This window comes from Dreissena polymorpha, chromosome 2 (genome assembly GCF_020536995.1).
Source record: "Dreissena polymorpha isolate Duluth1 chromosome 2, UMN_Dpol_1.0, whole genome shotgun sequence".
NCBI classification, from domain to species: domain Eukaryota; kingdom Metazoa; phylum Mollusca; class Bivalvia; order Myida; family Dreissenidae; genus Dreissena; species Dreissena polymorpha.
The window spans coordinates 142,739,233-142,756,480 of NC_068356.1; positions in this window are offsets into that span (position 1 = coordinate 142,739,233).

Below are 17,248 nucleotides of genomic sequence, written 5' to 3' on the forward strand. Positions count from 1 at the left end.
GTCAATGGTAAATCCTCTCAGAAACTGCCATAGGCCATAATGGAAAGAAGGCGAAAGCTTTTCTGGGCGATGCAGTTGTTGAAGAGCTGAGATGGTGCAGGTGTTTCTCAGTGATGACTCTGCAATTGAAGATATGTTTCACTGTGCCCGCCTAGCTCTGAAATGCCAGCTCTTCCGCAATAAGTTCCTCAGCCCCCTACTCTGCGATCGGTTGAGGATGATAAGAAGCATGACTTTGCTGGCATGGCTGATGAGAAGGATTGTGCGGTAATTATCATATAGATTAATGCTACCCTTTTTTGGTATGGGGATTACCAGAGACTGGGTCCACTCCTTGGGGCACTTCTACTCCTAGATCGTCTGGTATTCTACCGTCATTGCCGTTCCTCCGTGCTTGATCAGCATGGAAGGGACGTTGTCAGCTCCAGAAGATTGTTTTCCTTGCGACTTCGAACAGCCTCGTCTACCTCTGCCTTAGGTATTGACGGACTTTCGTCGTCCGCTTCTGGACTGGGATCGTTCTAATGGAGACCGGGGTCTTATTGAAGAAGGTTTCTATAGAGGTCGCTTCTGTATAAAAACGTGTGTGTGGTGCCCCTAATTAAAAAAGTTTATCAAATACTAACGTCTGGGTGTGTTTATTTCTACTTGATGAGGTGTATCCGCGTTCGAATCTGCATTATGTATGGATCCGAGGCGTGTCCCAGCACTCAAAACAAATTGAGCTACTAACCAAAGTTGGAAATAAGTTTTTATTATAGCTGCAATTTCAACAATTTCAATATTGTTCGTCGTTACTGAAAGATTTTTAATTTTGGTGTGGTCTTTTGTGTTTTGTTTTGTTGTTTTTGGAGGGGGGGGGCAGTGGGCAGAGTACACGGCGGAAACCCCACCTGTCCGTTATCGACACATTGGGTTCCACTTATCCGATCGTTATTGCTACGAGTATTCAGTCAGGGCGGAGCTTTGGATGTACCAGATGGCTATGCATTGATGGCACAATGAGATGACAGGTTCACAGTTGATACCAAGTATGTCTTTATTACTCGAACATAATTATTTTTAACCGCGGAGGTATACGGAATCCCAGGTCATATACAAGCATAAAGTAAGCACATGCGCACTGAGCTTATCGGCTTGCTGTTTACAAACGAAAATCGAAAACAAAGGCAACAAAAACCTAAGGCCAGCTATTTCGCTCGGCATTAATCAATATTGGCGATCAAACTGAATGATGAAAGAACCTAAGAAGTATTCTTGGAACAGACGGCTTTCGGGTTTTCTAGAATTTTTCGGATCGTTAAACCAGGCTCATTCGGCCCAAATACTAGACTTTTTCGGCCCCATTTTAAATTTGAATAGATCGGTGCAAACATTTGGTCGATGCTTTTCATAACTATGGGATATTATTTATTACAGTTTTATTTTATTGTTATTTATGTGTTTTTTTAGTTGACACCATAAGCAATTTTCAACAAACAAACCGACAATCTGTATTCGCTTTAATCAATTAAGTTTATAGACTGTGTGCAATTAAATAAAGTGCCGATTATGCCTCAGGTAAATTTGCATTCTCCTAGCAGAGTTGTCGTTCGTGCCTCAACATACATGTAAATGCAATGAACCGCAGTGTAAGAGAGTGGTAAATTTGGCGCCGAATATGATTGGGACCGAATCGACCCGAATTTTCGGATAGGATTGAAAAAGCTTGGGTAGCACACAACGGTAAAAGTGAAATATTGGGAAAGAGTAGGTTTCAATTTCAAATTTGAGATAATAGGTCTTATATTACCCCCAAATTGCATTAAATCCTAAGAATATGGTCATTTTCAAATGCGAAACATGACCTTTCCATACTTTTGTTCTGTGTTACTCAGGAAGGACAACTGCGGTAGGATTTTGGGTTACTTTTAAGCTGGAATCGCTAGTAAATAAGTACTGAAGGGTCACGCTGTGAATTATTGCGCGAAAACCACTGGGAAACATGGTATTTATTCAAGGTTTGATGGGTTGCGCAATGTTTTGCGTGTACAAATATCATTCCAAAAGCAGGCTTTCATCACGTTTCATTCGTCCACAGCCACTTTCGTACATGGAAAATTGCTGTTTTTTGAAGCCCCTGTTTGCGGCCTTGCCATTCTTTCATTTTTGTCAATAGTATCACCTGTACAGGTTCCATATGCTATATTTGTAATCTTAAATGTAATATTCAGACTACTTGTTTGCAGTGAATGTATTTTTATTATTGCAGGTTTGCTGTTTTCTGAGCTTGGTGGAGATCAAGAAGACGTGCACGGCTCCGAGAGTGTGTTTCTACCGTGGTCTGCTACCTTGGCGCTGAAAGAGCTTGATACCATCTTAAATCGGGGAACCAATCTCCGCTGATTCCAGACGGTAATAAAACTTGTGTATACAACTTTTTCCTTTAATTATCCCTACGCTTTTTTAAAAGCGTGGGGATATTGTGGTTATCTCCGCCGTCTGTCTGTCGTGGCCACTATCTCCTCCTGCACTATAAGCACTAGAACCTTAAAACTTACACACATGGTAGCTATGAGCATATGTGCGACCCTGCACTATCTTGAATTTTGATCTGACCCCTGAGTCAAAAGTTATGGGGGTTGGGGCGGGGCCGGGTCAGAGATTTTCACTCATTTTGTTAGGTTATTTTACTATCATTTCATCATTTCTACACCGATTGTCTTCAAATTGATACCGAACCTCTCTTATGACAATACGGTCAATCTCAACTATGCATGGCCCCATTACCAACCCTGGGGCGCCCCGCCCACATAGGCCACGCTCACCCCAAACTGCAGTTTTACTATAATTTCTTACTTTCTACACCGATTCACTTCAAATTGATACTGAACCTTTCTTATGACAATACGGTCAATCTCAGCTATGCATGGCCCCATTACCAACCCTGGGGCACCCCGCCCACATAGGCCACGCCTACCCAAAATTGCCTTTTACTATAATTTTTTCATCACTACACCGATTCACTTCAAATTGATACTGAACCTCTTTTATGACAATACAGTCAATCTCAACTATGCATGGCCCCATTACCAACCCTGGGGGGCCCTGCCCACATAGGCCATGCCCACCCAAAATTGCTGTTACTATAATTTCTTCATGTCTACACCGATTTACTTCAAATTGATACTGAACCTCTCTTATGACAATACGGTAAATCTCAACTATGTATTGCCCCATTAACAACCCTGAGGCACCCCGCCCACATAGGCCACGCCCATCCAAAATTGCCTTTTACTATAATTTCTTCATTTCTAAAATTTACATCTAATTGATACTGAACTTTTCTTATGACAATACGGTCAATCTCAACTATGCATGGCCCCATTACCAACCCTGGTGCGCCCCTGGGTCAAACATGCGGCGTGGGGATACGCGTCGGCCTCTGCCACGCCATTTCTAGTTATTGTTTAATTTGAGTTGCAAAAATATGAGGTTAAATTTATTTACACTTATATGTATCATGAATATTGCTGGGCCAAGTGTGAGGTTGAGCGCTCTTGAACTGGTTTAAACCCTCAATGCTTTGTTATTGACCGTTCCAGGGCGGTGACCCCAGCTTTATTCTTCTATGGCGCCCATCAATGTGTGTACGTTGTTTCGTATTGTGCGGTTTTGTACTGTTTTGGCAATTGGTCATTTGCCTTAAATAAAGGATCAACAAATTGTATATAACAAGAATACAATACTGCTCAAGCAGCTGGATTTTCACTTCTTTATAATTATTGTGTACAGATAAAATTATTGCTAATCATGTAATTTGTGAGACATTGTTTTTTATGCCAAGTAAAGAGAATTTACCCATCTAACACATAGAAGTTGTGTTATGGTTTGAACATTTTTGACAATCACATGGCCAATATCTGAATGGAGCTTTTCTTAAACAACATATTGACTTCAAACTTTAAAGGCATTTAAAACATGTTTTATGTTTCACTTTTAAAATCAAAACATAAAGACTTGCTAACAAGTTTATGTAATAAAATTAACACATATGCATATTTGTTTAGAAATGACTCTTAGGTATTAGTTAAATTTGTGACAAAGGTCTAGTTTTGTGTTACGTAAAAAAAGTTGAACATTTGCTCATTTGTTAGCTCGACTATTATATATGAAATATATATAGTGGAGCTATCCTACTCACCCCAGCGTCGGCGTGCTCGTGAGCGTTCCTGTGAGCGTTGGAATGTTAACGTTTGCATACCACCTCAAATATTTTCAATGTCCCTTGACATTTTGCTTTCATATTTTGCAAACTTTTTTACCAACATGACCCCAATCTATAAACAAGAGGAGACAACTGTAACAAGCATTTTTATGCCCCCTTTCGAAGAAAAGGGGGTACATAGTTTTCGCACTTTCCATCAGTCAGTCTGTCTGTCAGTTTGTCACACTTTTCGTGTCCGCTCTCTATTTCAAATAGTTTTCATCCCATCTTTACGAAAGTTGTTTAGAAGTTGTATCTAGACAATATCTTGGTCAAGTTCGAATATGGGTCATGCCGGGTCAAAAACTAGGTTACGGGGTCGAAAAAACAAATCCAAGGGAAGTAATAAGCTTTAAATGGACTTAATTATCTGACCTGCCAAATTATATATTTTTGTTAAATAAATCAAAGCTGGGCAGGAGGTGGCATTGTGTTACTGACAAACACATCGTGGTAAAAGGTCAAGGTCATCCTTCAAGTTGTAAGGTCAAAAATACAAATCCAAGCGAAGTAATAAGCTTTAAAGGGAGATAATTATTCAATATTGAACATAGCAACTTGATATTTGGCATGCATGTGTATCTCGTGGAGCTGCACATTTTGAGTGGTGAATCTACAGTCACGGTAGTGGCTTTTAATTGTTTGCTACAAAAAATAGAGATTTATTAGAGACAATTATTTTCAAGGGAAGTAATTTATATAATTTTAAATCTCAGATTATATATTTCCTTCCTAAGAATTTAAGTTTTTTTTTGGCGGCTTTTGTAGTGTATCAACCCAAAAATGTCATTATGATTCATTGCAAGGTAAAATACAATAAATATTTGATTCCGAACTAGCTATAATAAACAGCGCCATAAAGTGGCTTAACGAACTTGAAACTCACGAACGCTCAAACTACGCATATTAACCGATTCTCTCAGCGCCTTACAAGCACTTAATGCAGGATCATCGAAAACGCGTCCCGACCTAATATGTGCAACATTAAAGGGAATCACAAAACTAGCAAACAACAATATCACTCTCCAATTCGTATGGATCCCGAGTCACGTAGGCATTCCGGGTAACGAACACGCTGACCAACTTGCCAGAATAGGTTCCCATGAAGGTCTACCCTCTGATTTAAAGCCTAGCGCGCGCGAACTAATTTCAATCATTAACCAAAAAGCGTATAATGAACAGGATCACAAATGCTCAATGTACTGCGCTAATCATAATTTACCGCTATTAACCAACCCTAGCCATAAGATTAACCTCTATAGTCCCATTAAAAGGGAGGACAGGTCTTACTCGCGCATGCGCCTAAGGGTGACTAGATTGCACGGCGACTATTACAAAACTGTCCTCTGCCCCCAGTGCAACATTCATAACACGTTTGAACATCTTTCTTTATATGCCCTAAACACGCTGAACAGAGACTAGAACTAAGTGCAGGGGTAATAGCGGCCTACAAAAACACACATCATTAATCGCGCCTCACTGTTGATGCCTCCAAGCGGCATCGCTCCTGTTGTGCGACTGCACGTGATTAAATTTTTGCGCGACACGGGCTACTTAGATAAAATATAATATTCCGTTGGACTATTAGCGGTAGATAGAAATAACAATACATATCGTCAGTTATATATTGCTTCATTTATTCAAATAAATAATAGCAATCTTATGTACTAATGACGGGCGGGCTCGGACGATGGTCACTTCGGTGTACACCATATGGCCACTCGTCTGGGCCCGGCTCGGACTGAACCTTACCATAGTATCCTGGCCCTATAGGAAAATTAAAATCAATAAATTCATAAGGGCTGTTTGTAAAACATGCATGCCCCCCATATGGGCTCTCCGTTGTACTGACAGCCATTGTGTGAATATGTTTTTGTCACTGTGACCTTGACCTTTGACCTAGTGACCTGAAAATCAATAGGGGTCATCTGCCAGTCATGATCAATGTACCTATGAAGTTTCATGATCCTAGCCATAAGCGTTCTTGAATATCATCCGGAAACCATTTTACTATTTCGAGTCACCGAGACCTTGACCTTTGACCTAGTGACCTTAAAATCAATTGGGGTCATCTGCGAGTCATGATCAATGTACCTATGAAGTTTCATGATCCTAGGCATAAGCGTTCTTGAGTTATCATCCGGAAACCATTTTACTATTTCGAGTCACTGTGACCTTGACCTTTGACCTAGTGGTTTTAAAATCAATAGGGGTCATCTGCGAGTCATGATCAATGTACCTATGAAGTTTCATGATCCTAGGCCCAAGCATTCTTGAGTTATCATCCGGAAACCACCTGGTGGACGGACCGACCGACCGACAAACATGTGCAAAGCAATATACTCCCTCTTCTTCGAAGGGGGCAGGCCTTGAAGAATTGTTCCAGAGCCACTCGCCCTGCAGGGCGAGTAGGCCCTACAATCAACTCGCCCTCTACTTTAATCTACTCGCCCTGCATTAAAAATATCTATATTTATAGTTATGATCAACCAGAACCGTTTTGTAAACTTAAACTATCTTGTGACTTTGTCTCGTTGTAATAAACAAACATCTATAAAGCAATCCTATAGTTGCATTTATTTTGCACAAAAATGCAATTAATACCAACTTTTACTGTAAGACACGCTTGATTGACAAATTGTTACAATATGGTAAATTATGGCTAAGGCTTCTGATCACGAATTATTCTGTTTATAAATAATTATTTTTTCTGTTTATTTTTTGTTTTGATATTTACATTAAAATGACATTTTATTCCTCAAGGAATGACCAATTTATTAAACTGTTTTTTTTTTTCATTTTTAATCGATTAGCTAAGAGCACTGACACTTACGAAAAGAGCGCAGCCGATTTCGAGAATATTTTTACTGTGCCCGTGACGTCATCTTCCATTGTCAAAACGAAAGTGCAGTGTTCTTAACCTATTTTTTGTTCGTTCGAAAAATTGTTCACAGTTTGTATCAATGTGGCGGGAGTTCTGGAACTGAATTTATATTTCTCAACTTGAAAAACATCACTCGCCTGGTCGGTCGAGTATTTAACAAACTTTACTTGCCCGACTGTCAACTTCACTCGCATATGCGAGCGGTCGAGTGGATTCTTCAAGGCCTGGAAGGGGGGGGGCATAATAAATAAATAAAACTCAGATCAATAATGTAATACTTAGACACTTCTAAGTTGTCAGGATAGAACAAACGACCGAGTTAAGGTTTAACAAATCTATTCAAATCGTAGAACGCGACTTAGAAAGTTTGGTTTACGAATAAATAACTATAAGTATGATGAAGGTGCGCAGCATCACTGTTACTTGATTAATATTTTAAATAACTTATAAGAATACTTAAGAGTTTACAGAACTATTCCCTACCATTATGATGGCTTTAGCTTAAGCTGGTAGGTTTCCGACTTTTAAATGACGTGGATTTTGAGTCATTGACCGAGGTGAAGAATCCGTGATGCTGCGCGCTTTTTATGTGAAGATGCTTTAGGATTCCGAAACTTAGGCGTCCCAACCAATCAACGTGCACTTAGGAATTCCTTAACCAATAAAACAAGTTTACAAAGAGCCATTTTCCTAAACAGCATTTCGGAATCCTAATTCAACAAAGTAAGTCAATAATATGAGTTGTTACATTATAAAAAGCAATTTGTATTAAAACACATAACATTAATACATAATATCAGGCAGAAATGTTCTGCATTTAAGTTCTGTTAAACATTTTAATAATACAATGGAAACATGAAACTATATGATGCATAGGCTTTCTACGCCTAACAAAATAGTTCCAAAGCATTTGCAACTGGAACATAACTTTACCAAAATGCAATACACAAATGCATCCTTAGATTAATAATACAAGTGAAAGCCATTAATTTTGGAGAACAATAGTTAGGAATAACAAATTATATTGTGCAATTGAAAATGTAGGTCGTATTCCTACACAGCTAGCTGACAGCGTCATAGTAAACAAACATGGAGCGTATTTTTGGATTGGAATTACTGAATTGTGACAAACAATGGATTGTTAGCAAGTATCTGGAGTTAATAAAACATATGTAAGTAGATTTAATTGATAATTTCATAACTATTACATATTACATTTCCCCTACCTTAAAGAAATAAACTCCTCCTGGAGTTTGAAATGTACAAGCACAAGTACTTTTTTTATGTCATTAAATTTAAACAGTCATTTAAAACATATGATTAAACAAAATTTAATTATTTATACTAAACAACTTTAAACATTCGAAGTTTACATGACATCTTCTTCCTTCAGGGCCTGACTGGAATGTCCTTGGTGATGGACAGGAGAGGATCGTCTTGATGTTTTGGGAGGGTCCTTAGTATCGTCGACTTGACTTCAGTTGGAAGAGAGCTGTCGCCGCTGGCAATCTCTCGGACTGTTTCGTGTAAGTAGTGGCGGGCCTTTCCACTGTTGTCCAGGAGAATACCTGCTGTACCAGGGAGCATCGATGCTGAAATTGGTGGACCAACAGACATCGGTTGGTGATGCTCCATGATACAGTAGTGGACTGGAGGATGGATGTTGCAGCATACTCCAGTGCAAGTAATCGGCAGTCAGGAGATATGTTCCTCCATCCTTTTGGTGGCCAGCGTAAACCTTGTACGAGCGTAATTGCCTCATCCGGAACAGAAGACCAATCACGTTTGGAAGGGGGTAGCAGAGGCATGGCCCCACTGACCAGAAGGGCCTTCGCATGTGTTTGTAGGAGTGTGTTGGCAGGGGTCGGCACGTAGTGTTCCACCACAGACAATGGAGAAGGGGAATACCTCGCGACCTCGCTTTGAGCCTCGGTGGTTGGGGATGTTGGATGATAAACAGGTGTTGAACCTCTAATAGGTGATAGAAGGCATCGGACAGAAAAAGGGAATGTTGTTGTGGGTAACGTTGATGAAGTGTTGATGGGACTCCTAATAGTTGGTTGTGGCTTGAAAACAGATGCTGTTGGCAGGGAAGGCAGGTTGGCAGTGATGGGTGCTTGGAGTGTGGCTGCAGGCGTCGACATCATGGCTGGAACAGGACGGACGGAAGATGTGTTAATAGGTGACAGATTGGTTGAAGATGGTGTCTGGCTGGAGAGTAAAGTGTTGGCTGTGGAGGCGATGACGGCAGTTACCTCATTGGTCTTTCGGAGAGGGGTGATTGCGGGTCTGGTACAGGGATGATCAATGAAGATGCAGACACTGTGGGGAGGGGAGACAAATCAAAGGATGGCATGGATTGGAGGGGTAGCTGGACGGGTGATGATGGATCAGATAGGTGGATCGACATTGGAGACGGTATAATGTCGATTTCCGATTCTCTTATTGCCTGGAACAAAATGTCGCTCCTCTTCTGCACCCTTGCAACCAACCGGTCCTCAATCCCAAGCAATTGCGCGATATCCATATAAAGATCTGGATAGTCCTCTTCAGCCCAGGGACCTTGAGGTGGAGTCTGCAAAGGAGCGATACAATCCTGTCGCCGCTTCAATGCGCTCAAAGACTTTTGATTTTGGAAGATCCCCTTCTTAATGGTAGCCTTATAGACAGAAGGTCCATCTTCCAAATAGGCCACAGCACCGAATTCATCTAGTCGGATGTATGAAACACTTCCAGAAGATTTTCGTTTCCTGGATTTTGCAGACGATTCACACCCCAACTCCCAACCCTTTATCCATGAAGAAATCCCAGGAGATCTACCTGCAGCCCACTTTGTTACAAGATATTTTGCGTAGGACGCAGTGGCGCTGTTGGGGTTTTCAACTTCATGGCACTTGATGAATGCAGCTGGCTCCGTAAAAAAGTAGAAGGCCACCTTATTGCTGAAAAGGTCATTTGGTGCTACTCGGAGCTCAATAGGGTGCTTTGACTTCGCGTGGTAGCGTAAATCACCAGAACGGCTGAAGAGTTTGGGTCGATGATCAACACAGAAGGGGCAGATGAGTTGATATCCAAATTGGTTTGTATCCTGCAAGTACACAAGGGAAATACCTTACTGATGAGCTGATATGCTTTAACGTAGAATCTTATCATTCTCTGGAGTAAATCGCAATCGGGTGATCAAGCCAACTTCATTACTCAGCGTATGGTGCGCACCATTCATCATAGACTTCAATCTTCATTTAAGCATCATCATTTGTATCGGTATCAAATTATCATATTGCAGGATTCATGCAAATTTCAGAAGTTTGCCATCGAGTGATTGCAACCACAGCGAAGATTAAACAATATATATATAATAAAGTGCAGATTGTATTGTTGTAGGAAGTGGTCTGTGTGAAGATAACAATTTGTGAGCTGTGTAAATTGTACTGATAAATATCTACTTCGCGTTAAGAATCCACTTCCGTTGAATCGCATCAACCTGTCAACATGGATTGGTTTAGCTTTGTGTTTCTGGGACTTCTTTATAAGATAGACAAGATCGTCTATCTTTCCTAAAACAAGATATGGCCCTTGCCATTGTGGACGTAGTTTACTACATACACTTGGTTTGCGTGTTGAATCCAGTAACCAGACAGGGTCACCAACCTTGAATTGCCTAGTTTTTGCGAGAATGTCATAATATCGCTTGCGGTAGACCACCTTTTTCGCAAGAACTTTACGAGCAACATCATGGATTTGTTCCAAATTTGCACGTAGGTCTGACACATAATCGTCAGGAATAGGTTTTTCGTTTGTACCAGACCCTGGTGGCAGTCCAATGCAGGCCTGCAAGGGCAATGTGATTTCCCTACCAAAAACCATTTTGTTGGGAGACTGTCCGGTGCTAATGTTGATGGAAGACCGGTAAGCCATGAGCACTTGTGGCAGAAACTGGTCCCAAGTTCGTTGGTTTGAGGCAGAGTACATGGTGAGCATGGCACCTAGAGTGCGGTTAAAGCGCTCAACCATTCCGTTGGACTGCGGATGCAATGGAGTGGACAGAGTATGCCTTATTCCCAACAAGTCGCACATGTTTTTAAAAAGAGATGAGGTAAAACAACTACCCTGATCCGAATGTATTGATAGAGGGACTCCAAATCGCGAAACATAATTGTCGACAAATGCTTTTGCAATAGTTTTGGCTTCTTGATTTGGTATCGCAATGGCTTCAGTCCACCGTGTAAAGCAGTCGCATATCACAAGGACAAATGCATTACCAGATTCAGACCTGGGAAGCGGCCCATATATGTCCACAGCACACCGCTCTAATGGGACTAAGGTGTGATTCTGACCTAGGGGTGACTTAGGCGGCTTAGATTTCTTGCGTGATACGCAATGTGTACACATCGCGCAGTACCTCTCAACGTCTTCTCGCATACTTGGCCAGAAGAAAGTTTGCCGAATCTTTCCTAGTGTCTTCTCGACACCCATGTGAGCACCAGACGGAATGTCATGGAAGTATTAAAGTACATCTTCTCGTCTGTGAGACGGCACGACAATCTGATCCCATTTGTGAAGCTCATCCTCATGCCATGTACGTACTAGGAAACCTCTACCAACGTTCAATTGGTCCCACATGCGCCAAAGGATTTTGACAGCAGATGCTTTGTCACTGACGGCCTGCCATTGTTGCCTTGTCTCAGAACCTTCAAGAGCTTGAATGAGGTATGCAATGCAAGGATCTCTCAGCTGCTCGGTTTTTATTTCTGTGGGTGACCAGTTACTAAGAGCAGCCATTGAAGGTTTGCATTGGGACTTTTCATTTGCTTTGGATCGTGTAACGGCCCTTAAACGATCATTGTCATGCTTGTCTACCTCAGGGAGACAATTTTCAGGTGTAGCAGTTTGTTGCTCGGACACTTCATCACTGAGGCGTTGTTGCCGGGCACAATTACAGCACGGATTGCGTGAAAGGGCATCAGCATTCCTGTGCTGTGACCCACTACGGTGCGTAACCTCAAGGTTATACGTACCAAGCTCCTGTAGCCAGCGTGCAACTTGCCCAGTAGGGTGCTTCAGGTTTTTCATCCAGCTTACCGCTGCATTATCTGTCCGGACAAGGACTGGCTGTCCGTACAAATAGGAGTGAAGTGCTTTCAATGCATTTATTACAGCAAGCAACTCCTTCCGTGTAATACAGTATGCTTTTTCATGGGAGTTGAGAGCCTTACTGTAATATGAAATCACAGTTTCGGTCCCGTTTTGAATTTGTGAGAGGACAGCACCAATTGCTATGTCACTGGCGTCAGTGTCCAGGACAAACTTGGAACCAGGAACCGGATAACCTTGAATTGGTGAGGAAATTAGAGAAGTCTTTAGAGATTGGAATGACTCGTCGCATTCTTGTGACTACTCAAATTTGGAGCTCTTATCCGAAACCTTGTGCAAAGGTTTCGCTTTAAGCGCAAAGTCCTTGACGAAGCGCCTATAAAACGAGCAAAGTCCCAGAAAGCTCTTAACCTCCTTTGCATCTCTCGGCGTTGGACATCTCAGCACTGCTTCAATCTTTGCTGGGTCCGTAGAGATACCATCCTCTGAGACAATGTCGCCAAGAAATTTTATTTTCTTTTGAAACAAGCTGCATTTTGACGGCTTACATTTAAGGTTAGCATCAAGAAGCCTTTTGAAGATATGTTCAAGGCGAGCTAAACCTTCGGACACAGTGGCACATGGAACAACAATGTCATCCATATATAGGAGACACTCCTCCCACTGTAGACCTCTTAGAACGTTCACCATCAGCCTTTCGAATGTAGATGGAGCATTTGCCAGTCCAAAACTCATTACTGTAAATTGGTACAGTCCCATAGTTGTTGCAAAAGCGGTCTTTTCTTTGTCAGCGTCACTCATACCGACCTGCCAGTAGCCGCTATTAAGATCAAGCGAGCTGAAATATTTGGCGCCAGAAAGTAAATCGATGCAATCGTCAACCCTTGGTAGCGGGTATGCATCTTTTATGGTGACGTCATTCAGGCGCCGATAGTCTATACAGAACCGCGGGGTGCCATCTTTCTTGGTCACTAAAACAACTGGAGAAGCCCATGCACTGCTTGACGGCTCTGTGATGCCACGTTCCAGCATTTTGGTAACTTCTTCCTTTTCAATTGCACGTTTACCAAGTGGTAAACGCCTTGGCGGTTGCCGAATTGGTGCAGCTTTACCAGTGTTGATGACATGTTTGACTAGTGAGGTTCGCCCAATGTCCTCTGAAGATTTGGAAAAGACAGGACTGTACTTGCAAAGCAAGTTTTGAAGATCAGATTTTTCCTGATCATTTAGATGGACTGAACTGCGATCATACAGATCAGTAAGGTGCTGTGGCAAAGTGTTACATTCAACTTGTTGAGTCACACGCGCAACACGATGTTGTTGCGTGTTTTCAAAGAAAGGTTTGCAGGTGCCAAGATGCATTCGTTTGAAGATTGTGACAGGTTCTGAACCATAGTTAACAACATTAACTAGAACATTCTCTGAGTGTGTTTCAACAATACCGCTCATGGGAAAAACTTCCTTTTCAGCCATAACATCAGGATCTGGTTCTACAAAACCAAGTGGTGCCATATATTCAGCAAGGGGAATATTGACTGGAACCCACATTCTAGAATGTGCAGGTATCTTGACCGTGTCACGAACCTCTACACGACATATTTGACGGGAGCCGCCCACAGTTTGAAGTGGTACAATATCGGACCCCATCACCAAACAGGACTTTCCGTAATTGATGTGGTCCACATTTTGTCGAAGAAAATCCTGACCTAGGATTCCATCTGAATCAATGTCACCAACCACAAAAGTAACATCGTAGCACTCCTGAACCACAAGGTCGACTTTGCCAAGGATGTTCATTTGTTGCCCACTCACCGTGTGAAAAGATTGAGTAACTGGGGTCATAGAATTGCAATATTGTTGGATATTTGCAAATGTTTGAGTGGAAATCAAAGAAGTTGTCGCGCCGCAATCAACAAGAAATCTAACAGGCTTAGAAGCAACCGTGCCGGTAACATAGAAACCATTGTCATAAGTGTGTGTATCCGCACCGGCTCGTGCAGAATGCATTGGAACAACGTTATCATAACAAGGTGTGGGTCTGTTAATAATCTGCACCGACTCTTGACACTCAGAGTCGGTTGAAACTAGTTTTCCGACCTATTGTCGTTCATCTGGCGGCGAGATGAAGAGCCATCAAGAACATTGTGTTTCTTCTCAAACATGCGATTGTTGATTGTGGTGTAGCATATTGTTGGTCTTTGTGAACCTGTTTCTCTCAGTGTTGTTCGGGCAATCGCGCCAGTAGTGATCATTGGCTTTGCATCCAAAGCAACCAGGTGATTAGGGCTTTTTGTGGCGAGAGTTCTGAAATGGTGGGCCTCTGGGACAGACCTTTTCTAACCTGTCCAGACGTGACTCGATACGCTGAAGACACTTGCGCATATCAGTGTCAGAGTTTGTAGAGCTCTCTTCACTGAGTGCCCTTACAAATGTGGAATGCGTACCAAGAACTGCCTCGTAGCGCTCAATAACATTAACAGCATCTGTGATTGTGCGACAGCCATTATCAATGCATCGACACTGCATATCGGGTGAAACCTGTTTATAAAGTTGGTTGAGTGCAAGGCGCTCTTGGGAATGTATGTCCAGGTCTTGGTAGGCTCTTTGGGCCAACTGGCGTAGGTCATCCGCTAGAGCTGCAATTGATTCACTCCTTTGCCTGCGCCGGCTTTCGAACTTCAAAAGCCAAAGGTTTTGATGCTTGCTGTTACTGAAGCGCGAAGCAAGTCTTCTACAGAGCAGAAAATAATCCTTTTTTTCAGATTGGGGCAAGCTCATGTAGAATGACCTTGCAGAGCCACGTAGGCAGCTGGCCAAGACAAGACATTTGGATTTATCATCCCATCCAGAGAGCTCTGCACAGTCCTCAAAGTGTGACATGTATGCTTCAAAGTCACCGGAGCCCTCATAATTATCTGGCCTTATCAATCAAGGATGAACTACTGGAATTGCAGGGGGTGCAAAGTTACCTCGATGTTCGAATCGTGGTCTACTAAGTTGTGTTTCACGATGTGTGTGTGAACTGTTATTGTTTGAAGAGAAATAGTGTTCTGCATCGCCTGTCACATTGACAAAACGATCGTCATCGGGCATGTGTCGATCAACTGAAGGGCGATGGTTTTAAGTATCATTTTCGTCATTCTCATGGTGCTGATTTTCTGTGTTTATTTTGTCTGAAGTGTCATTATTTGAACGAAGATTAAATGAGATATCAGGGTCTGGGGATGCCATCTTTTATGTGGTGTAGATAATGTATAAGTTGTAGTTGCACGTAGTAATAGTTGAGTGTGACCTCGGTTTACTGATTTGTGTGATTGAATAAATTTAAACTGCTTTAATATCAATGTGTTTGTTTTTCTTTCTAACGTTAGGCTGGGTTCGTATCATTCGGAAAATTATTTAAAAATAAACCGCGCTTCTGACACCAATTGTAATACTTAGACACTTCTAAGTTGTCAGGATAGAACAAACGACCGAGTTAAGGTTTAACAAATCTTTTCAAATCGTAGAACGCGACTTAAAAAGTTTGGTTTACGAATAAATAACTATAAGTATGATGAAGGTGCGCAGCATCACTGTTACTTGATTAATATTTTAAATAACTTATAAGAATACTTCAGAGTTTACAGAACTATTCCCTACCATTATGATGGCTTTAGCTTAAGCTGGTAGGTTTCCGACTTTTAAATGACGTGGATTTTGAGTCATTGACCGAGGTGAAGAATCCGTGATGCTGCGCGCTTTTTATAGTGAAGATGCTTTCGGATTCCGAAACTTAGGCGTCCCAACCAATCAACGTGCACTTAGGAATTCTTTAACCAATAAAACAAGTTTACAAAGAGCCATTTTCCTAAACAGCATTTCGGAATCCTAAATCAACAAAGTAAGTCAATAATATGAGTTGTTACATTATAATAAGCAATTTGTATTAAAACACATAACATTAATACATAATATCAGGCAGAAATGTTCTGCATTTAAATTCTGTTAAGCATTTTAATAATACAATGGAAACATGAAACTATATGATGCATAGGCTTTCTACGCCTAACAAAATAGTTCCAGAGCAATTGCAACTGGAACATAACTTTACCAAAATGCAATACACAAATGCATCCTTAGATTAATAATACAAGTGAAAGCCATTAATTTTGGAGAACAATAGTTAGGAATAACAAATTATATTGTGCAATTGAAAATGTAGGTCGTTTTCCTACACAGCTGGCTGACAGCGTCATAGTAAACAAACATGGAGCGTATTTTTGGATTGGAATTACTGAATTGTGACAAACAGTGGATTGTTAGCAAGTATCTGGAGTTAATAAAACATATGTCAGTAGATTTAATTGATAATTTCATAACTATTACATATTACAATAATGACAACTTTAGGTACTAATGACGGGCGGGTCTTGGACGATGGTCACTTCGGTGAGTACCATATTGCCACTCGTCTGGGCCCGGCTCGAACTATACCTCACCATATTATCCCGGCCTTATAAGTGTAAGTTACCTGTATAAAATAGTTATGCGGGCCACGGGCTTAATTCTGAGGAAAAATAGTATACTAATATTAATTAATTTGGTTCTAAAACTTTACCGTAAACAATTCATGATATATGTATTTTTAAAGATTCCAATTAATAATGGCTATCTTATGTACTTATGACAAGAGGAAAATTGCATTAATAAATAAATAGATATAGAAACACTGAATGTAATGTGCACGCCGAGAACCTATATTTGTATTTGGGGTTCAAATTGACTTTGGATTGGTAGTACATTACAGTGCAGTGTCCAATAACACCTTGTTGACGTCAATACATAAAAAGTAAATAAACAATACTATAAACAAGGCAAAGATGAGAGAGCTGTCTATAACGAACGTTCGCGGTTTCCTCGTCTGCGCTTAAAGATATATAGGAAAATTACACCAATAAATAAATAGAAAAAGACTAATAATACTAAAACGACGGAAGGGTACGTCCCCCCCCCCCCATGCATATGCCACTTGGTCCCTTTCG